The sequence below is a fragment of the Pyxicephalus adspersus genome, chromosome 5, assembly GCF_032062135.1.
Source record: "Pyxicephalus adspersus chromosome 5, UCB_Pads_2.0, whole genome shotgun sequence".
NCBI lineage: Eukaryota > Metazoa > Chordata > Amphibia > Anura > Pyxicephalidae > Pyxicephalus > Pyxicephalus adspersus.
In genome coordinates, this window is record NC_092862.1 from 8074955 (window position 1) to 8099534 (window position 24580).

Below are 24580 nucleotides of genomic sequence, written 5' to 3' on the forward strand. Positions count from 1 at the left end.
CATAGAACTGTGCACACATAAAACATGAGAACCATTAAATCCAACAATGAACAAGAGACGCATGCCTGTCATGTGACCGAATGAGGTTCTCTTAGAATTAAGATTCATATAATGATTTTTTATGTATGGGAAGGCTGGGGGTGAAAAAGCTGACGTTTGGTTTTAATGATATGTAAAGGGGGGGGGGGGGGTGTAAAAAAAAAGGAAAGAAATGTATTAATGTATTGGGCTCAGTTTAGGTGAAAGGGTTCACTTACAAAATACAGAATACTGGTGTAGTTATTTAGAAATTAAATCAATTTAAATTGGTGGTGCTTACCTTCCCTGGAATCTTTCAAAAGTCATCCTGACCTCAATGCACAATCTCACCTTGCCAAAAACCAATCACTCATCTCTAGGTGGGTAATTTTATTAATGATTCCTCAGATGCAAATCGTTCTCCATATTCTGGAAGTTTGCAAAATAGAATAAAATGATAATATCACACTCATTGCATATCATAATGTTGCTCAGAAACCTTTCCTATTTATATGAGAGAGTTCCATTATATTGATTGTGCTGGAAGTTTTCCAGAAAAGTTTTGAACAAATTTGTCTTCCTGCTGTGGTCAGGTGGTTCCCGCTTCCCAAACATTTCCAAGCTATTATTAGCTGAGCAGATAGTGATGGTTGAATGGAAGGGACATGGAGAACTACGCTCTTCGCTAGATGTTGGATCACAGTGTGAAACTGAACTGAGAATATAAAAAAGAACACAAAGCTCAGGGAAAATGATACGTGGTGATGTCATGGTGGTCATCAAGCTTCAATCTTCCGTTTTGAACTTCTGTTTTGAACTTAATTGGTTTACAATTGTGTTTCTCAAACTTTTTAACATGGGGGACCCCTTGAAAAACCTTTTAGGTCTTTGGGGAACCCCTGCATGTAATATAGCATAAGGAATATTTTATCCAGCAGTGAATACTTCCCATTGCCAACAATGGACAAGAGGACCATGCCTGTCATGTGACCACCTGAAATTTTCTTAGAATTAGAATATATATGTTTATTTGGTTATGTATTAGGGGGTAGTGGGTGTGCGTAAAGATTTCTCTTCCTGTGTGGGGACATATTTGTTAAACACTGCTTATGCACGAGCATTACCTTCAAATATCCTCCCGCTGGTTGCTGCTCCTTTTTTGGGTTGCATGACGTCCAGGAGAATTTAATAATTTACTGTAGGCCCAGGCTGCCATGGACATACCTCCATATGTCATCATCTGGTCTGCATAGAACTTTGCACATATAATATATAAATTATTATTATTATACCATGAGAACTTTTTTATCCAATAAGAGGACCATACCTGTCATATGGCCAAATTATACGTGGTGATGTCATGGTGGCCATCAAGCCTCAAGTCTACCTTATGAACTTCTGTTCTTAACTGCATTGGTTTAAGGTTGTGTTTCTTGATCTTTTTAACATGGTGAGATGGTCAGTTTGAAGAATTACCCCAACGTAGATCCTTTTTGGGGTTGCATGACACCTAGCAACATTCAATCACTTCCTGTAAGCCCAGGCCATCAAGGACAAACCCCCACATGGTCTAGGGTTACAGTAGAATACTGCAGAGAACTTGCCATTGCATATTATAACATTGAAATCATTTTATCCAACGGTGTAGGCTGCCCATTGCCAAAATAGACAGGCGTACTCTGCTATCTCCTTCTTGACACTAAGACCTAAGAGCATGGGAACCCATTTTCCAGCTCAGTTCAACTTTGAGGATTGAACACGTTATTCAAGTCAATGGAAGTAGTTGGCTGCTTAAGAAAAGTCATAAGCTACATATTGCGGCCAGGAATTGTCATGTCATCCACGTCAACCCAAATGCAAAAGTGTGCAAACGTGTGAACAAAATTGTACCCAACCGCTTCCATATGGTTGAATTGGTGTAACTGGCTGTGGTTTACCACAAGTCTGAAATTACTCTGGTTTGGAAAAATAATTTATTATATTAGCTGGCTTCTATAAGTGTGATTAGAAGTGTGATTCCGAGATATCTAGGAAATGTTTCCTTCTACCAAGCCCTCTTCTCATTACTAGCCCCCTTTTGTAAAAAAAAAAAAAAAAAAACTTAGAGGAACAAATTAGGAAGTGGGGAACACACACAGAGTTTATTGGGGATAAACAAAATTATTGATTTTATTTCCCTTTTTTATTTCCCTTTCCCTGCAGTAAATTTGAAGATTTATGACAAATGGTGCTCATCTACCTAATTCCTTTGGAGGTAATGGTGAAGGCAACGATGGTCTAAAAATATTAAAACAATGGTTGAAATGGTCTGTTGGTGGTTTTCATGGGTGTTATGGACGTACAAAATGTGAAATACTCAAATACAAATACACATTCACTGCAGGTGTGGAACCTTTTTAATGCAAATGTTTCCTAAGCAGCTTTATGAGTTTTGCCAACATCACCAGACTTTATATTACACACTTTTCAGACAATGTGGGTTTGTTACAGAGGGACAGTAGGATGCTTTGTGCCTAGAGGTTTGTTTGGTTGGGTCAGGGAAAGATTAATTGTGATGGGGAAGCACAAAACACCCTTCAAGGTGCATTTCCTAGGAATAAATCATGCGGAAAAACTCACTGCCCTTTGTATTTGTTTCCGAACACTAAGGTCATAAGTGCTTGGGTATCTTTTTCCAGCATCCAACAGAGTTTATGTGACTAACGTGCTACTTTTTATGAAAGCAACTGATCATGTTTTACAGACATTTTACCTCCAATTATCCAGAAAGTGACATTCTTATGAGCTGCTTGTCAAACTAAACTACAAAACATCTGTCCTGAAAACTGTTGGGTATACTTGGCTTTCTGCAGTGACTGTTGAGTTGGCTTGGGTGGAGGTTTGGTACACAAAGAAAAACTCCAATAGCACAAATTGGGAGCATGAGGGAAAACTCTAAACACTTTGCTTCAAATACAGTCAGCCTTGTAATGGGTCTTTAAGGTATTACATACACATAGTTCGTCATTGCCATGAACACAGAGCTTTCTTATGATCATGGGACTCGTGTGGCTGATCCAACGAAGGTAGTGCCACAAATGCACAGCTTATTAGGAGGCCATCCCTTGTGGCTGATCTTGATCTTTCGTTAGATCAGTGTTTCTCAACCTGGAATCCTCCAGTGGTTGCTAGGGATTCCTTGAGAAATGAACAATTTGTGTCTATCAGATCAGTTTAACTGACACCAATATTCATTTTGGCTATCTGTAAAGGTGACATTCTTCCCAATGGCTAATAATGTAGAAGTTATTCTTCCCAATGGCCAACAATGTAGAAGACATTTTTCCTCCCGACCACCAAACTAATGTACTGTGATCAATGAAAATAGTAATTATAGCAGGGATTCCCTGAAGACTTGAAAGTTATTTCAAGGGTTCCCCAATGTTAATAAAGTTCATGAAACACTGCATTAGACATTTCTACAATTGACCTTCTCAACAGCAAAAGAAGCCAATAGATGCCCCTAACTTTGAGCAACAAAGTCTCTTTCCACACTTTGGAAACCTTTCTCAGCTGGGATAAATAATTTGTAGTTTGTAATTTCTGTGCAAGTACCACTTAAACGTCAAAAAAAAAACAACAGGCTTAGGCAATTTGATATTATATACATTTGCTGGAAAATTCTATCTTGACTATGGAAAAAACTTTACAGATCAAAATTATTAGACAGTGTTTATATAGCACCATCATATTACGCAGCGCTGTACAAAGTCCATAGTAGTGTCACTAACTGTCACTCAAAGGAGCTCACAATCTAATGTCCCTACTATAGTCATATGTCATTATTGTAGTCTAAGGTCAATTTAGGGGGAAGCCAATTAACCTAACTGCATGTTTTTGGGATGTGGGAGGAATCCCACACAGACACAGGGAGAACCTGCAAACTCCATGCAGATAGTGTCCTGGCTGGGATTCAAACCTAGGACCTAGTGCTGCAAAGGTTGGAGTGCTAACCCCTGAGGCACCGTGCTGCCCAATAGCGGCTGACCATGGTCTGGTGAGCCACTATTTAAAAAGAAAAGCTTCTCATAGGCATCCGGGATTTTACAGAACCTTACTTCCGCTTCCTGGAAAAGGTGAGTGCCCCTAATCCTGCAAGCTTCTTATATTCCACAAGTAATGGCAAATTCCATGGTATATTATTCTTGCACTGTAGGATTTGGAATTTTCACTTTTCCCAAGGCGCTGCAGTGAGGTCTATTGACTTCATCAACATCTAAAAGATGCAAATGGAAACTCTTCGGAAGACTCCAGTAGTACCCCACAATCCTTCAAAAATCAATGGCCATAGGAAGCTGGTAGGAGCGGGGGTCTAAGGTACGTATTTGTTATTCTACTGTTTTATTTTTTTTTAGCTCTTAATTAGCATTGTTTTTAGGGAAAAGGAGAATTTTCATGGTCTACTTTTACTCAAGCTTTGTTTTAGCAGAAACAGTTCACGTCAAGGATAGTGTTCTACAAATCCAATATAGCTGTAGGAACAGAGGTGCGCTAAGTTACAGAGAACAATGACTTCATTAAGGGATTGATAGATGATATGTGCCTGTGTTTTCCGCTATGGTAGCAACTGCCAACTCCTGCCAGCCTTCATTCATTTTTATAGATTCCATATCATTGCCTTCATCACAAATTGTCCTTTGTTTTTGATATATCCTACTACCGAGGAAGAATGCCTCAGGGCATCATCAAGATCGCTCGCAATGCCATCACGCCTCCTGTTTCCAGATAACAAATTGGAGATCACGAGAGGTAAAATAATGCTGCGGAAGAGAAAGGGATTCTGGGAAGTGACAGAGGAGATGCCACTTGTTAGGCATCAAGCTTCTGCAGTGTGAAATTCAGACTCATTAAAAGCAGGCTACGATGGGAAACTGGAAGGGTTATCCATCTGTGTCAAAAATAGAACTCGTCTATGGGAAGGACGGTAATAACCTCTCTCAGTACTCAGTTTTAATGAGCTATTTAGGGACACTCTGGGGAAAAAAAGAGCATGTCAGTGTAAGCCACCAACTTTCTAAAAAAATCTGTAGTTAAAAAAGAAGAACTCCAGAAGGAAACATTAGCTGGTATATTTACTGAGATAATGATGACATCTTCCATAGTAATGGCACTAATGGTCTATTAGAGGGACCCATAATCCAAGGTTCCTACTATAGTCAAACATCATTAATATGGACCATAGACCATAGAGGCCAATTTCATGGAAATCTAATTAACCTACCAGTGTGATGTAATGATGAGTGTCCAGGGGAAACCCACCCAATCACAGGGAGATCATATAAACTCCATGTAGATAGTTTGTCCTGCTTAATTGAGCAAGTCAGTAAACACATACAGGGCCTAATATATTAACGCTCTCCGAGACTGGAGATGTTAGACCATCATGGAGGAACCTGGGTGATATAGCAAACCTGAAATGGATTTCTTAGTATCCCTTTGTTATAAATTTGCAAATAATTTCATTCCTGGACTACATCCAATCTGAGTTTGCTGTATCACCCTTCCAGTCTATTGTCTTCAGTCTTGGAGAGCTTTAATAAATCAGGCCCACAGTTTCAATGACTTTGTATTGTATATAATATAATAAAAAATGAAATACCTGCTTATCTGAGCGACTAATTAAACTATGGTTAGAACCTGACTAATAGGTTGCCCCCTAATGGGTTCCCCCAACACAAACAGGTGGTACATATACCTTTTAGTGTTGTGTTAGTAGTCAGCTCTTTCACCCAGCAGTGTTTTTTTGCAGCAGAGAGGGCCCTGAACATAAGTCAGCTCCATAGACACCCACTTGACCAGTGTTTCTAAATCAGGGTTCAGTTAAAGCTTTGGGTCCATCCAGAGATTGCTAGGGGTTCTTTTTGAAATTAACAAATTTGTACCTCTCAGTTTAGGTGACACCAATTATATTTGTTGGTATCTGTAAGGGTGACATTCTTCCCACTGGTCAGCAACGTAAGAGACATTCTTCTCAATGACCACCATGCTAATATATTGTGAGTTGTGAATATAGTAAATATATAAGGAGTTCCATAATGCCTGAAAGTTATTTTAAGGGTTCCTCCATGTTAAAATGGTTGAGAAAGGCTGCCCTGGACCCTGCCCCCTGCTTAGGTTGTCTTCCTCACCATACTTCCTTCTAATGAATGTCCTGCAAGCCTAATTCTATCTTTCAGAGGCTGAAGATCACTTCTTTGTCTTGTAGTGGCTTAGAAACTAGAAGATCGAACCACAGTGCACAGAGGGGGACCAGAAATCCAATATAGCCAGATTTGTAATAAAATGAAGATTCTTCAAACAGCAGAACCAAACAGAATGTTCCAAGAGCAGATGGCAGGACATCCTTTTTGCAGAAAGCTTTTTATTTTGTTCTTTAACTTTTCCATAAAGGTGTCGCTTTTTGCTTGATTTACTAACCAATAAGATCATGTAGATCAAAGATGTGCCTGGGCTAAAAATCTCTACAATGGGTATATTTTAACCTATACAAACCTTTAAACGTTCCTGGTCAGTTTTTATAAAGCGAGATACAGTTTCTTTCTTCTAAAGGAAAGTGATATTTGCACTATACCAACCTTTTCTAGATACATCTTATCGTCTAATCTAAACTATTTCTTTGAAGTGCTGTTGTAAATTTGTATTTCTCAAATTGCTCACTCTGACTTTTCAAATTCACAAAGGAGAGAGGAAATCAAAGTATTTCTGAATATTACTGTAAACCAGAAAGAGACAGACAAGTGCTCTTAACTTAGTCATACTCAGTTCTGAAAAGAGACTTTGAGACTGCTTATCAGACCTTAAACCACTTACAAGTATCATGAAATAAAAAATCCTGCATGCCAAAGATGATTCTTCTGAAAATGTAGTACCTGTTATGTGTTTTACTGAAGAACTATGAGGACATCATTGCTAAGGAACAATAGAGTCAACTGCTGGTGTAACCCATTGATAACAAACCCATGTGCTGCCAGACACAATGGAGCCATCTTTGGGATAGGGCCTACTGACGCCTAGTTGTATATTTGTTTTAAATCTCCAAAAAGTGTAACTTTCAGGAAAAAAAGGACTTGGAAAACCGTTGATTCCTCCACAATCCTAGCACAATTGGTCTAATGCCGTCATCTTCCTTTTTCTTCTTCCACCACCCTTTTACTTAAAGTACACAATATGGTGACAGGTCTGCTTTAGGGCCACTAATTTTCCATTTACTATTCGATGAATGATTGGTGTTTTGAACTGAGTAGAGAATAAACTGAAAATTCATCATGTAAGTCTGATCTGAAGAAGCAGATTAATTTACACAATACAAGTTACAGCTTTAGTTCTAGCTTTCCCTAGCCACAAGCAGAAGAGGGTCGGTAGAGTAAGTGCCAGTATGGGTGGCTTAGTAGCTATCTTGCCTTTGCAGCACTGGGTCCCAGGTTAAAATTTCAGCCAGGACATTATCTATAAGGAGTTTGTATGTTCTCCCTATGTTTGCGTGGGTTTTCCTCTGGGCACTCCGGTTTCTTCCCACATCCCAAAAACATGCAGGTTAATTAGCTTCCCCTCAAAATTGTCCTTCGCTTGTAATAATAACACATGACTATGGTAGGGACATTAGATGAGCTCCTTTAACCTCCCTAGCGGTTCATTTCTTTCTGGTTTTATATGTCTAAAAGCGGTACATTGTTTTTCATGAAAATGTATTTTACAGTATAATATAATAGTATGAGTATAATAAAGTTTGAAACACAAAATCATTTAAAAACAAAATAAATAAATTAAAAAATCTATATATTTAAAAAAAATTAATATTAAAAAAAAATTAAATTAAAAAAAAATACATAATCTACTCATACTATTATATAGACTATAAAATAAATGTTCTTGAAAACAATGTACTGCTTTTACACATAAAAATCCAAAGTATTGCATTCAATACAGTTATTTTGTATTGAATGCTATGCAAATGGATTTTGAATTTCCCGCCCCGCCCGGCACGTACACACACACCGACGTCACCTGGAACTCCCCCGGTTACTCATCGGATGCAGAAGCAGGCAGAAGAAAGAAGGCGAAGATTGCGGCGCTGGATGGCGCAGGATCCTGGCGGGTCAGGTAAGCCCTCTATCTACTAACCTTCCCTAGGTGTTCCAACCTCGAGTGTGACTCGGGGTTACCACTTGTAGCAACTTTTTTCTACCCCGAGTCACACTCGGGGTTACTGCTAGGGAGGTTAAGGGACAGTTCATGATATGACAATGGACTTTGTAAAGCACTGTAATATGTTGGCGCTTTATAAATACAAGCTAATAATAGGTATGTAATAAAAACACCTATAGATTCTATTCTATGTAATCACAACCTGTGGGAGAGTAGCTTCTAAGCAGGAGATTCTCTGGCTAATTAACATGGATGGTGTTTCTACTCAGTCAAGTGATAAGTAGAGATTTTTGTAAGATACCATGCAAAGGTAGGAAAAAGAGCCTGACCATGCCAAGTGAGATAGCCACCATGGTCATCTTTTGAGATCTTGGTGCCCTATTAATATTTTTTTTTTTTTTTTATTATTATTATTATTAATAATAAACAGGATTTATATAGCGTCAACATATTATGCAGCATTGTACATTAAATAGGGGTTGCAAATGACAGACAGATACAGACAGTGATACAGGAGGAGGAAAGGACCCTGCCCCGAAGAGCTTACAATCTAAGATGTGGGGAAAGTAACACACAATAGGAGGGGGATATGGAGTGGTGGGAAGTAGTGACGGTTTCAGAAGACAGAAGAAGACGAGCAAGTAGACGAGTAAGTAGGAGAAAGCCGAACAGGACAAGGAAGACCATTCCAGAGAATCAAGGCAGGACAACAAAAGCCTTGGAGCCGTGCGAGGTTATATGTGAGGAAGTCATTAGTAGGTCATTGGAGGAGTGAAGGGAGCAGCTAGGGGGGTATTTTTCTATCAGGTCAGAAAGGTAAGTGACAAGAGCTGTGGAGAGATTTGAAGGCAAAGCACAGGAGCTTGAATTTGATTTGATTTAAATTTGAAGGTGAAATGGGAGCCATTGAAGAGAACTACAAAGAGAGACCACCTAAGTAATAGCGCCCTTTTGTCCCACCCTTGCTTCACATAATTATTATTTTAGTAAAACCTAATGCTAGAATGCACTATTAAAATCAGTGGCCTCCTAGTTTTACTCAAAGCTACATTTCGCATAGGATTTTTTTGGACGCTTAAAACCCAACATACCAATTTAAATCCTTATAAAAGCAATCACAAAAACTTTACTATGCTATAGTAGTTTCAAAAGTCATTTTCATCTTTCTAAATCTGCAGATTTGATTAAAAAATATCTTGTCAGTACAGACCTTGTTAATTCTCATCATAGTGTGACAATGCTGTATACAGTTCATCTGGGTTGTCACCCTCTTACAAAGGACACCCACTGAGCCTCCAACTGGCCAAATGATTGCACACTGGGCATTGCCCATTCTTGTCCCCATGTGGAAACCTAAGTGAGAAGGGTGCTCTCAAGTGCATGTCCCCCTCCGATTAAGTGGAAGCAGCTGTAGGAATGTGCATAATTATTTGCAAAAGCCAAATAAAAACACATAACAACCATCATTAGCATGCAAAGTTGCACCCCTATTTTCAATTATTATTATACCTTCTACATGGGTCGACTGTAGTTACCTACATAGTGGCAAGATGAAATAATTTTGTGCTCTCAAAGTCTATTTAGGTCAAACAAATATCTAGCACAGCTTTGATATATATATATATATCAGTATGTTTGATTTATATAAAACATTCATAGATATCTCTATCTCTTTAAGATGCCACCAGCATTAGCAGCTCTTGTTTATTACAAATCTGTCAAGGAAATGAAGTTACAATTTAAAGAGGGTTTTTATTTTGAAAAAGGAATGTGCAGAACTGGTCTATATGCCCACCGGCATCTGGTACTGCCTGCATTGTAAATCGATGGACTTCCAAGGTCATGATACTTTGTGCTTAAAAAAGCCAAATAGCCCCAAGTAGAATCCTTGGAGCGGCACAGCAATACTATAAAGCAGCTATTCACTGGTGGTTAGAGGGCAGCCAGGGGGCAAAGAAATGGCTATACACTTCCTGAAACGGGAAATCTATGTATTGTTAAGTTTGTAGTAGATCAGTTGTTCAGATGTTAGGTAGAGGTGCTTGGAGATAAAATTATTCGGACCATAATGATTCCAGTCAGACAAGACAAAAAAAGCCCAAGTCAGAATTTATAGCCAAATGGTGATTGACAGGTATTATTATAATTATTATTATTTATATTATTAATAATAAACAGAATTTATATGGCGCCAATATATTACGCAGTGCTGTACATTAAATATGGGTTACAAATGACACACAGATACAGGAGGAAGAGAGCACCCTGCCCTGAAGAGCTTACGATCTAGGAGATGGGGGGAAGATAGGAATAGTAGGTCTCAGCTAATCTAGCCATCAGATGATGAAGCTGTCATTACCAGGCTGCCTATTTTACCTGTCAATGACAAGTAATTTGGATCAGAACCCAGAGTTCCAATATGAGATTGGATTAAATCTGACATCATCCAGAATTGACTCTATAATTGACAACTATTTGACACTACTAATGCCAATACAATTTAAATTATATGCAAACTGTAATTGTGTCATCCTAAAACTTTCACTATATGTCCTGTGTGGACACAAGTTCGGGTGCTCAAAATCAGCTTTATAACAACATGGGTTGACAAATTTTCTGTGAAACTCCAATAGCTTGAACAGGGCTCTGACCTCAGCCCTACTGGACCCCTCTCGGATGAATTGGATCTCAATTTGAGAGCCAGGTCTTTTTGACTGAATGGGTACCGATTCCCATAGTTACACTATCTTATTGAATCTTATTGAAAGCCTTCTTGGGGGTGGGGTTGATATAGCCGAAAAGGTAGGTGCAGAGAATCTTTGAGCCCCCTCCTCATCCCAACTGAATTCAGCACCACAAACATTGGGACAGGAAAGTATTAAAATTGATACCTGGCTCAGAAAATCCCCTCTATTCCATCTAATTAACCATTGGTAAGTAACAAAAACTTTTCTACTAATGTATTAACAGTATTGAGGGTTATTAATCCTATTTGGAATTTGATAAATGTGCCCCTTACAATTGGATATCAGCCATACAAGGAATGCATTGGTTTCAATTAGTCATCAAATCCATACACCTAAATCAGGTAGTAGAACATGCAAAAGAGTAAATTATTGTATATACTCCACCTAAAAACGCCATTGGAAAAACAATCTTGGTTTGTACTTGGATCATACCACTAGATGCCGCTGTGACCTCATGTAAAGTCTGTATAAAACTGAAGCAGTCAGAGACATTATTAGGGTTTGTTACACACATTACATGAGGACACAACACCATCTCTTGGTGGTCAACAGTATTTCACAAAAGATTATGTAAGAGCATTTAGGAACAAAAGCCACCATAATCAACCTGTAAAAGATAAATATACTGAGCCCATATGATTTTATCCATCCATACTTTTAAATAAATGTTTGAGAAATAACACAACATACATGTATTTATTCCTAAAAAAAAATTGGAACGTTTGTAGATTACTGTTTTGAATGTTAACAGCAACAGTGACATTTTGAGCCCTAGACTTATACTTGAGTCAATGGCCCTGATTTATTAAAGCTCCCCAAAGGCTGGAAAAGATACACTTTCATCAGTGAACCTGAGTAATCCATAAAACCGGGAATGCAAATGTTTTCAATCATGGACCAGGTCCATTCTAGGTTTGCTGGATCGGTCAGGTTCACTGAAGAAGTTGTATCTTCTCCAGCCTTAGAGAGCTTTATTAAATCAGGCCCAACGTGTTTTTTCCATTTTTTTAAGTAAGTACCTTGGTTTATATTTGGATTGGTTTATATTCGAATATATAAAGTATGTCTGCCCCATTGACATTGGATCAGGTTTTTTCCGATGCCTAAAACACACTTATAAGAAAACTTTCATCAAACTTATCTCTAATGCTTTTTAAGCTTACAAAAAGCATTGATCAGATTATACATTCCATGGAATGAGAGACAGCAGGAAGCCACTAAAATGTCTACAATATTTCAAAAATAACAATTTGTCACAGGCTCTTAACTCCCATACTCTGCTTCGGTGTTCTTGCAGCTGCTGATCTATACCGGATTGTGGGCTGGGAAAGCGTCTGTTCTCCTCGACGGTCTCTTTAAAGCTGATTGTCGTCTGATTACCCACCAAGGCAGCAAAAAGAACTTGAAGTCAATTCCCCAATCTCACTGGGGACTTTCCAGGCCTGTAACACTCCTAGATTGATTTTCTATAAAACTCAGAAGGACTTAATTCCTGGTGATTTAATTTACAAGCTGTTCTTCATAAATCTCTTAAACATCGCTAGGGATATACAGCGTCCTACATCGCTTGATATGTTCTCATAGCAGATTCTTCTTATGCTGTAAGTCATAGTGGTTGTGCTATTGTCTCGCACCACGTGCCAATCTTTATATGATATCGGACTGTGCAGAGATCATGATTCTGGCCTACATGAAATGTATCAAGCATGTGTCTACGCAATAACATTATTACAAAGTATTGTGTTTTTTTCTGCCTATACAGACTGTTCCCAAAGGTGTGACAAGAGGGTGTGGAATGAGTCTTTTAAACTCAGGAAGGATTCATTACCATGGGGAAATGTCATTGCAAAAGATCAATATTAGTCAGCATTAAAAGCTTCATTATAGTAGATCTAAGCAACAAATGGATTGCATTCAATTCACTAAAGCACCATATATTATAAAAAAATGCATTTACATTAGCAGCATTGCACTTAGTACATTTTAAAGTGCATAAATCCAATGCATTTGCATGCATTATGCTGATTTCGTTTGCAATGTCAGTGGCAGGAAAGTAAACCTGTATTAGATCTTTTTCATTTCTACCAGGCTGCCATGCTTTTCAATGTGATGTAATACATGGCAAGTCAAGTTCATGAAGCAAAGCAGTCCCAATAATCAAGCCTCCTACATGTTTCACAGTAGGTATGTTTTGTTTTTTTTTGAAAGGTCAATTTATGGTCATGGAGCTGATGTGACTTGCCAAAAATCTCTAGTTTTGTCTTATGGTGTCTTCAGTCTTTTTATATTTATATTCATGATGGCTCCTGAACCAGTGGTCACCTACCTTTTTGGTTTCATGGACCACTAAAATCACCGACTCCTGACGGGTGTCAATCAAGGGGGAGAAACCTCCCCCATAGTGACATCACCGTGACATAGCTCCGCCCACTCTCCTATAGCAGATCTAAGCCTGCAATGGGAGAGAGGCGGGTTATGTTTCCCCCAGCGGGGTCTTTCTCCGGCCAGAGCCGCGGACCCTCAAAATTTTCTCATGGATCACCGTTTGGCGACCGCTGTTCTAGACCAATCCAAAGTTGGAATAGCTCTGAAATCCGAATCTGTTTTGATCTGATCACTTCCTTTCCCAATCTCTTTCTTTCCACCAGATTTCAGCTCCTTTAATCATAGAAGTATATAATCACTTTTGGACATTGCCACATCATACCGTTTTCATAAAGTTGTGCACATGTACACGTGAACGACCACTGAGCCGTCCAGCATTGGTAATGGCATCTTCTTGCGCCCAGTGGAAACACTTTCACACAACTTCATTCTTAGATCTGTAATGAGCCACAGCCACCACCCGTAGGTTCAACTGCAACACCAAACTCCCCCATTTAGGTGAATGGGAAGGGTTGGGAACTATTTTTTGCAGAATTTGTGGTTGCGGCATGTCGAGGCGCAGTTTCCAAAAGAGTTATTTTGCTTTTGGCTGGACTGTTCTTGTTTAAAGATTTTCACTTTGGCTGCAGCCGTGGGCAAATTTAGTTACCCTGCAGTCAATTTCCCCACTCCTGTTCATACACCAGCAGATGAGGGTCTGAAGGAGCCTTACATCTGAATCTGGATGGAGATTGGGTCGTTGACCCTGACTACGATGCCCAGAAGTCAATCCTGCATTAGAACATCCTCTGCCGTGGCAGATTACACAATAAAGCAATGGCCAGTTTTTTACTTTTTATATTATTTTTTAAATACAGATAATATAGACCTTAACACAGTTGTGTGTTGTACTGCATATGGGAAACTAAACCAATATTAAATATAATTGACAATTAATTCCACTTTTGGTATACATACATAACTAATATAAAACTATTTTTATTTAATCGAAACCACTGCAAGATATTAAGAGAAACTAAGCTGAGCGAGCCAGGTTTCTGGCTGAATGATTCCCATTGTGTTGGGCCGCTTCCTGTTCTTTGAACACAAACTCAGCTCTAAATATTAAACGTCTATTTGCATTTATTGGTTGGAGTGGGCTGTGACCCCTCGCAGGCTCGAAGACTCTTTGAGTCGGGAAGTTGCTTTCCTGTGTTGCTTGTTCAGTACAGAATAACCCAGGATAATTTCCTCCTAGCAGCAAGGTCACAGAAAGGAGATTTATGCTCTGAGCTAAATGAAGGTCCATAAATTTGGAGAGCGACAATGCATTTTCAAAAAAATAACAATTATCTGGGTAAAGGTATAATTTATTGTTGGGGATGATGGTAACTTTTGCAAAGGGTGCTGAAGAGAACTGAGAACAACTAAAACTAATAAAAGTGCAGCACAAGTAGGGGTTACACAAAAATGTCAGTTCACCAGACTTTTTGCAGAATCATTGGGTATTTTTGGACTTTTTGAATAGATTTACTGTAACAGAACACTTTTATTGACATTTTTAACAGCTCAAAAGGGAGAACAGAAGAGAAATTAATTATTATTTACTTGTATTTATATAGCACTGATATTAAATTACTCTAATTACTCTAATACTCTAATTACTCTGCTTTACAAAGTCAATAGTCATGTCACTAACTGTCCCTCAGAGGAGCTCACAATCGAATGTCCCTACCATGGTAATATGTCATTTACACAGTCTAAGGTCAAGTTTGAAGGGAAGCCAGTTAACTTATCTGAATTATTATTATTAATAATAATAATAATAATAAACAGTATTTTTATAGCACCAACATATTACGCTGCACTGTATATTAAATAGGGGTTGCAAATGACAGACAGATACAGGGACACAGGAGGAGGGGAGGGCCTTGCCCCAAAGGGCCTTCAATCTAAGATGTGGGGGAAGTAACACACAATAGGAGGGGGATTTGGAATGATGGAAAGTAGTGAGGGTTTCAAAAGACAGAAGAGGATGGGTAGGCAAGATTGAAAAAATAGGTTTTGAGTACTCTTTCAAATGAGCAGAAAGTAAGAGCAAGCTAAATGGGATGAGAAGATCATTCCAGAGAGTGGGGGCAGCTCTAGAAAAATCTTGGAGCCGTGCATGTGATGAGGTTATGAGTGAGGAAGTCATTAGTAGGTCATTGGAGGAGAGAAGAGAGCGGCTGGGGGGGGGGATTTTTCTATCAGGGCAGAAAGGTAAGTGGGACAAGAACTGTGTAGGGATTTGAAGGTAAAGCACAGGAGCTTGAATTTGATTCTATGATGAAATGGAAGCCAATGAAAAGAACTATAATCAGATGATCCAGAAGAGGAGCGGTGGGAAGGATGGATAAGTCTGGCTGCAGCATTCATAATAGATTGTAGAATCGGGTTAATGGAATACCAGAGAGGAGGAGGTTACAGTAGTCCAGATGAGAAATTATGAGAGTATGTAAACTGAATGTTTTTGGGATGTAGATGGAAACTGGAGAACCTGGAGGAAATCCACACCAGCACAGGAAGAACATAAAACACTTTGCAGATAGTGTGCTGGCTGAGATCCGAACATGGGACACAGCACTGCAAAGCCAGAGTGCTCTCCACTGAGCCATTGTTAGGTGAACATGCCCTGGAGCGGGGTATTAGAGTGGAACTCAAGCCAAACTGATTTTCCTGTTTGGTAGAGAATGAGAAATAGTTATAACACTGTTTATATTTCTGTCTCATTGATAGGATTCGCTCTCTGGTTTTGTCTCAATGACTGTTGTTAGTCGGATAGAAGTGAGGATGTATCTAGAATACTAACGCTTTAACTAGGTAGAGTAAAGAAAATATCTTACAATATGGACACCTGTCCAGAGACAATTTTCAAAGGTGAGATTTTCACTAATTTTAACAAGATTCAATTTCTCTACTTCTTGTGTCTTCTATTATGTGCCATCATTGGTCTTGATTTTATTAAAGCTTCCCAAGTCTGGAAAACATCGACTTTAATGAGCGAACCTGGGTGATTCAGCAAACATAGAATGTATCTGGTCCAGGATTGGATCACCTGGATCAGTTCAGCCATGATAGTCTATGATTCAAAAGGTTTTAAAGACAAACTGCCTGATTTATTAAAGCTCTCCAAGGTTGGAGAGGATACACTTTTATCAGTGAAGCTGCGTGAGTCAAGTAAACCTGGAATAGATCTGGTCCATTCTCAGTATAAAGTCTACATTAGGACCCAAACAGAAATCGAATCAATTCTGCAGCATCCACGTCATCACCAGTAGTTGACAATGGGCCTAAGTTATTAAAGTTCTCCAAGACTAGAGAAGATCATGAAGGATCCTTGGTGATTCAACAAACCTGGCATATTTTTTTTTATTCTGTATATATTTTAAACTTTTTTTGCTTAGTATAGAGAGGGAAGAGTTAGACCCATTATCAATGTTTTTATATAACAACTAAAGTCTCTAACATTAAAAGTGAAGAAACGTCCAAAATATGAAATTTGTCACCAGAGGTTGGAGGAAATCTTCCAATAGAGAAAAATGTTCTGAGGTGTGTGAAATGAGAATTTCTCACACTTACTGGTGCGTTTTCAGAATAGAATGTGAAGGGAAGTCTTCCCATTAGCAGAGAACAGACAGCAGAAAACTACTTGACATAAGCTTTTACTCTAAGTTATCCAAAAAAAAAAAATAGAAAAGTTTGTAATCTTTTTTTACAAAGTTTAAATCTATGTTGGTCCTAAACATGTTGAAATTCATTTATTGTTGATTGAAATCCTGAAAACATTAACAAATTATTTGCTAAAATAATTCCTTAGCAGGTCAGCATGGAACTTTCCTTCTGCTAATTTGAGGTCACATTGTTGATTCTAGCTTCATATTAGAATTTTTGACCTCCTGAACTCTATTCCCACCCTCAATGTATAGAAAGGTTTCAATCATATCCCCTTTTCTCTTCCTTCCCCAAGTCTCTACATATAAAAGCAGAACTATAGTTCCTCAAAGAAAATTAGTAATCAGGCAGTATTTTACTACTTCCACTATACACACAATTTGCAATGGAATTGAACAAGCCTACAGGAAAAAGAAAAAATACACAAAAAAATATCTGTAGAATACAGTCTGCTGGCTGTAGTCTCCAATCTTAGGCACACATCACTGGAGCAGATAAATAATTATTTCCTTCCTTATCCCTCAGGGAACCTCAGCTGCAAAAATGGGAACAAAAACACACAGGACATGGAATCAGTGCCCAGGGAGTGTGTAGCTCCTAGCTGCTGACTTAGATACAATTGATATATTTTACTGTTAAAGAAAAGTTTGTTGGACACACTGAGTAAATACATTAAGGTAACCTCCTATACTTTCATGATTTTATTGCCTTGTTATTCAGATAGCAGAGTTTATATATTCCACATAGAATGCATGAACATGATGCTTTTAAGCGCATTGTAACATTCTGCTTTGCACATTAAAGAGAAAAAAATTGTATTTTGCTCTGAAAAAAAGGAAAATACACAGCAATGTAGCATGTTATATAAAAGCATGTCAACGCAGGTAAGTGTACCTTAATGCGATTGAATCAAGCCTGGGGGGTAAAGCATCTGCCAAAACAAGGGGATTAAGGCTTTGTTCACACTGGCCATGAGGTTGCAGTGAGTTTTCTGCTTCCTCAACTCAGGAAACCACTGCCTTTGGGAAGACACTACATAATGGGGGTGGTAGTCAGTGGTACTTGTTCCACCCGCTGCCAAATCTGAAGCCACTGGTTCTTCAAGAACAAATGCTGTGAGTGGCCGAGTGGCTGGGAAGGTACCAACTTAATCCTAAAGCAGGTGTTAACCTGTCCGAAAAGGACACCTTTCCGGCATTCCCTTTTTAAGTAAAAAAAGATCCAATGCATGGGACAGGTACTACTATTTTATTTCTTGGTAATCAAGTTGCTCTAAAGCAAAACTCCATATTTTATTTTAGGGTCCCCCACCTCCACATTTTTTCTGAGCCCACCAGTTGAGTTTGACGTCCTTGATATGCCAGTTCTTCTCTCTGCAGTATTTTATATGAGTGTTTTGGACAATGTGGCAATGCACCCCTAGGGAGTTTGTCAAACAACAACCTAGACTCTCAAAGAATGAATTAAAGCAGAACTAAACTAAAAAAAAAACCCCACATACCTTTAATTCTGCAGATGCCCTGATCCTGCCAGGGATGTCCTTGAGTGGGTCCCATGTTGTCCTGTTATCCAAGTTTGTCCCAGCATGGAGGAAATGCCAGGCACCGCCATCTTTCTCCATCTTTCTCCTTCTTCTGGCTATGTCACCTGATCTTGCACTGCACAGGTTTGAGATCGGGTGATGTAGCCTGCTGTAAAGGGAAAAAAGAGTGCCATTCTCATTGCACATGTGTGGGATCAACTTTTTTTTACCCAATGAAGAAAAAAGTTCCATCTGCTCATTCCTGCACGGTTATAAGACAGAAAAGGAGGGGCTTCACCACTTTCTTTTTTTTTTTAAAGAGAGTGTAAGAGGATAAAAAAGATACATTTTACTTTACATAAAAGGTAAAGTAAAAATGTTGGTGATAGATCTGCTTTAAAGAGGACCAGTGCTAGGGTTGTGTGCAGGGCACTGTACCGGGGGAAGTTGAGTATCACAGAAAGATGCTTTAAAAACATGGAGTTTTAAATTTCCTGATAAGCCACAGAAAACTTTACACTTTGTTTTGCTTTTGCTTGACTTCTATTTTTGCAAAAGCCTATAAAATTTGTATTATTCCTAAATAATGTTATTTTCTTCTAGCTGCTGCAGGCCAATACTTTGGCCATGTCTGATTCTCTCCGGGCCAGTCTCTGGGCTTCTATCAGCAAGAGAAGAAAATACATTTAGTTTATGCAGAACACGCTGTACCCATTCACCTGGCACAGGTACAACACAATAAACCTGACCTTGCAAATACTCTTTTATCTTCTTGTTCCCTATTAAATCACCGGCAAGTCAAACGCATGAATTCCTCAAATAACTGATCTGGCAGCACAAATATTAATATATATTTAAAGCATAAAAAGTTCACCTCCATGAATTCTATCAGTGTAAGCAGACTGTTACACATTGTCCAGAGGGCAATATCTATCACTAATGGCTTGGTGAAGGAGCAGCACCTGTTTAAATAATAAACAGAAAGAAAATTTTAAGCAGCGATGGTGACCTTACTGGTAAATGAGGAGTGCCTAATGGGGCAAATACAAAACTACCATACAAAAAATGTCCATATAGAAACTACTGTATACTGTAATTTACTATCAACCCTTCAAGTGTATGCAAAGTACAAAACTTTTGTCCAAAGTTCAACTTCCATAGAACTTGAAGGCTGGAAATATGCCATAGGAGCTGTTAGAGACAGGAAACGTGCCATAGAGACTGTTGGAGAGAAGGAACATGCCATAAAAGTTGATGGGGACTGGGAACATGGTATAGAAACTGTTGGGGGCTGAGAACATGCCAAAAACTAGCTGTTGGAGATGGGAAACATGCCACAGAAGTTGTTAAGGATAGGGGACAGGTCATAGAGGCTGAGATGTCATAGAAAGTGTTGCGGGCTGGGAATATGTCATAGAAGATGGTAGAAACTAAGAACATGCTATATAAATTCTTGGGGACTGGGAAAATGCCATAAAATTTGTTGGAGATAGGAAATATGCCATAGATGCTGTTGGAGATGGGAAACATGCCATAAAAGTTGTTGGAGATGGCAAACATTCCATCAAAGTTGAAGACTGGGAACATGCAACAGGAGTTTTTGGAGATGGGGGACAGGCCATAGAAGTTGTTTGACTTTAAGAAAATGTTACAGAAAGTGTTGCAGACTAGGAATATGCCATATAGGCTGAAAGAGACAGGAAACGTGCCATATAAACTGTTGGAGATGGGAAACATGCAAAAAAAGTTGTTCGAGATGGAAAATATGCTAAAGAAGTTAAGCTAAGTTGCTGTAGATATAAAGCTTGCCATAGAAATTCTCAGAGACTGGGAATTTACCACATAAATTGTTGGTGATGAGGAACATGCCATTGAAGTTGTTGGAGATTAGAAACATGCCTAATCTTCAACAACTGGGGATTGGAAATGTGCTATAGAAGTTGTTGGAGACTATGGATAGGCTTCAGGAGACAGTTTTAGACTCGGCATACATTAAAGTAAGCATAAAGGTCTTGGGAAGTAAAGGGACATGAAATGATAAATGCAGGGACAGACTCTGTATATACCATAATTATCTTTTGAACTAGAATGCTAGAGATCACCACCATCACAGCAGCTTTACAAATCAATGTTTACATGTTTACACTCCCTATAGCCCCCTTGAAATGCCACAGTCAATATTTCTCCAAGCAAGATCAATTATTAAAGATCAGAGCAAAAACCAAGGAAAGGCACAGACAGCAAATAAATAAGCAAAATTAGCAAATCCATTTACGGAATGGAAGGCAGTCTAAAAATATTTTTGCTTCACTAGCTTGTGCCAAGGTAAGGAAAGGTCAAACCACTGCAGGAGCTCTAAAGGCTGAATAATAGGTGGCAATTGGCAAAATGTTGGCCACCAAGGTGTCTGTAGTTTTGCAATGCTCTCTGTGTCTTCAATGGGCAGAATCACCACTATATTTATCCTGGCGACCCTTGTCACAGAATCCAAAATCAAGAGGTAATCCTAATATTTGGATATTGTACGGTTACCAATAGTGTTACCAATCAACAAAAACACACAATTTAAATCTAAAAATATCCATCAGCTGTGCAACACAACTGTGTATCAAAATGATTTCCTTATTAAACCAGACATTATTATTAATAAATGCAAATATGATATCAATCGTGTCACATTTAATAAAAGTATTGTTTTGATACACAGTTGTGTTGCACAGTGGTTGGTTCTTTGATCTACATTTAAATTCTGCCTATGCATTGTAAGTTGTGTTTAAAACACCTTTTGTGTTTTGTATTATTTTAAGGAAAGTGTGAGAAAATTATTGGTACAGTAAAAGGTAAGGTTAAAAGTTTTTAACTGGGAAAATGTTCTGGTGACAACTTTCTGGGGAATTTACCCCACTTTAGGTAGATGTTGTGTTATCTCCAGTTGCATCTCTGAGACAGGAAGCAAAGGGAAATCACCCCAACAGGACACATGCAACCAAAAATATTCGGATAAGGGTTTAACCATTCACTACTTTGCTTAAAACTATTAAAAGTGATCAGTTGTCATGCTATGATTCAACATCTACCTAAAGTAGGGGAAATTCCCCAGAAAGTTGTCACCAGAACATTTTCCCAGTTAAAAACCTTTAACCTTACCTTTTACTGCCATGAAAATTGTAAAATCTATATTACCAATAATTTTCTCACACTTTCCCTAAAATAATACATTATATCCAGTGGCATCTCTGAGACAGAAAGCAAAGGGAAATCACCCCACCAGGACACATGCAACCAAAAATAACTGGCTAAGGGTTTAACCTTTCACTACTTTGTCCAAAACTATTAAAAGGGATCGGTTGTCATGCTATAATTCATTGAATTGCGATTGGAAGCCCCATTTATTAAAACAAAGTAACTGATTGCTACTTTTATAGGTGTTGATCAGCAGCCCTTGACTTACAATACAGTTAGTGTGGTTGTGATTTTGAGTGGTGATTATGACAAAAGTGGAAATCAGGGTGTTTGAATGAAACACAGCTGACCTCCAGTGTGGCCTATAGTAATCTCCACTTTCAAAGTTGTGAGTGCTTTCTGCCATACCATAAAATGGTGACCACTTTATATATATATGGTGATCATATTTTACCAGGGGTGACCTTTAAAAGGTGAAGACTTCACTGAAAAGTGGTTATCTTTCTGTTGCTAATTAAGGAAATAGGACAAGGATGTTCTGTATGAACAACGCCATTTTCTAGCAATCACCCTGTTCGCCCTTCCTTAAATAGACTCCTATGAGCCAGCTGAATCATTAAAAGCAATTCTGTATGGTTAAGATGTTAGGGTGTATGTGTATTTGATGCAATTTAAGGTCCCCTTCCGGACTTACAGTATACCGCAGTGATGTGCTGCATGCTCAACTGCTCTCCCACCCTCTCTCATTCAGCTGTATAGGAGTGGTTGGGAATGTGTTTGCATGCGGTTGTGCCCACATGTGGAAAGTTTTTTATTGCCTTGTGTTCTTAGCTAAAAATTAAAATTAAATCGAAAATGTTTCAGTTTCATGAATATAAAATATTGCATTATAATAATTTACATTGATAAATGCCAGCCTGCGGAAGCAGCCTGTGCTCCGTTTTTAGGATGATTTACAGACCTCAGTAGCTTAATCGCAGATAACACACAGACTAATTGGAATTAGCATGTATGCACATCATATAATGCACCATTGTGACAGTAACAGGGCCACTGAGGCATAGTAACTGGTCTTGCCCTGAAGCAGGACCTGGTCGCAGCTACAATTGCTATCACCCTACATAACTAAATGCTGGAAACAAAAGAAATGATGGCTGCCAGGTGCAGAAGATAAATGCCAATATGGAAATCAAACCCATTGGGAAGATAAGCCAAGCCTCTTTTGTTAAATAAAAACTGCAACATCGTCATGTTTGCATCATAAAGAGAACCAGTTAAATAGTAATAAGGGGCTTCTTTGCTCGGAAGTTCCTACTTCACTTGTTGCACACATGCTTTAGGTAATTGACTCACTGGATAACAAGAACAATCATGCACCATGAATAAACAAGGCAGCGTCGGTAGCTTCCATATTTCTGTTCAGATTAGTTAGGTTTATTGGCTCACAACACAGATCAACATTGTTGGAGAATCATGTGTGCCAATGGTGTGTAGCAATCCCACTCACGGGACGTAAACTATATGCAGCAACCCCATTCCCAGTGTCTTCCTGGATGAACAAGTCTGGCAAGTCTGCTATAGGCACGTATGTTTTGTTTAGCTAAAATCAATGCAGGTGCAGTGATACTCCATGAAATATGAAAATTCCATGCAAAGCTTCCATAGCCTTTTATCTCACACCCCAGAGCTGAACCAGTCCATTCCTAAAACCTCCATACTTACAGATTTATCACCACCTTGGGCAACATTTACACCACTTCCTTATCCAGATGTCTACACATAAAACCTCATAGACTTTGCGGGGCCAGGAAATGAACTGGAAGCTGACCCATCTCCCGGTCCCATAGGAGTCTATGAGATTTTACTGTGCAGGCAAAAGGTAGCTGAGAGGGAAACATTGCAGGAAACATTGAGGATGAGGCTTGACTAGATATGTAAGAAGATGTGAAGATGTGAGTGTCGGATAGATAACAGAGATGAGTGATTTCTTTAAAATCAATTATTTTTTTGATCAACAACCAGTTTTGCTAATCTGGAAACTCTCAGTTTGGCCTATTAAACTACGTAGGTGAAATATTAAAAAAAAAACCTGTTTTTTCTTACAGATATTTTGAAAGTCAGTCTTTTTTTTTGCATATATACTGTATCCAAGTTTGGAAAGGCTCACAATCTAATGTCCCTACCATAGTCATTATCATAGTCTAATGCCAGTTAGGGGGGAAGCAAGCAATCTCATTCCTGGTGTCTGCCTGGATGAGCAGACCAGGCACAAATGTTTTATTTGGCCAAAAGCAATGCAGGTCCATTAATACCCCCTGCAAATCTGGAATGGCATCATGTTGAGCACAGGTCAAGGTTTGTTCTAATGCTGGCTGGGAACTAACAATGTGTATTAAGAAGAGGGGTGCTAATCAAACATGTCCATGCAAAATTAGGCTGCTACACCCTGATAAGTATAATTGTAGGTTGAAATAAAGAATGAAAAGAAAGCCAGGGTGTTTGAACTGTGGTGAAATGTATTAGATAAATAGTTTCAAAAAGAAAAAAAAAGATTGTCTTGCTTATGCATACATTTACAATATTTACAAAGGCATTGGTTCTCCCCAAGATTTTTTCTTTGATTTTCACTTGCGCAGCTCCTCTGCTGTACGCCGTGCTTTACTTCCATCTACTAACTCAAACCTTCAGATCAAATTTGTGTCACTTTTAATGTACCTTTATCTCTATTACATCTCTTCATCATTTATAGGATGAAATCTGACTATACAAAGTGTCCCCAAGTCCCCTGAGAAAACCCAAGTAGGAGAAACGCGTCGGGCCACAAGATTTCTATCTACCCATATACATA

At 38.7% G+C, this 24580-nt stretch overlaps 1 long non-coding RNA gene across 2 annotated transcripts in view; it reads right to left on the reverse strand.

The window, feature by feature from the left end:
• LOC140330486 (uncharacterized) overlaps window positions 1–24580 on the reverse strand; it is a 74039-nt gene that overhangs the window by 40888 nt on the left and 8571 nt on the right. Inside the window, exon 2 of one of the 2 annotated variants that reach the window (XR_011920751.1) lies at window positions 18529–18718. This is a non-coding gene — a long non-coding RNA (uncharacterized lncRNA). Of the gene's footprint in view, window positions 1–18528; window positions 21421–24580 lie in introns of those variants that run through there. The other variant, XR_011920750.1, reaches the window with a different exon arrangement.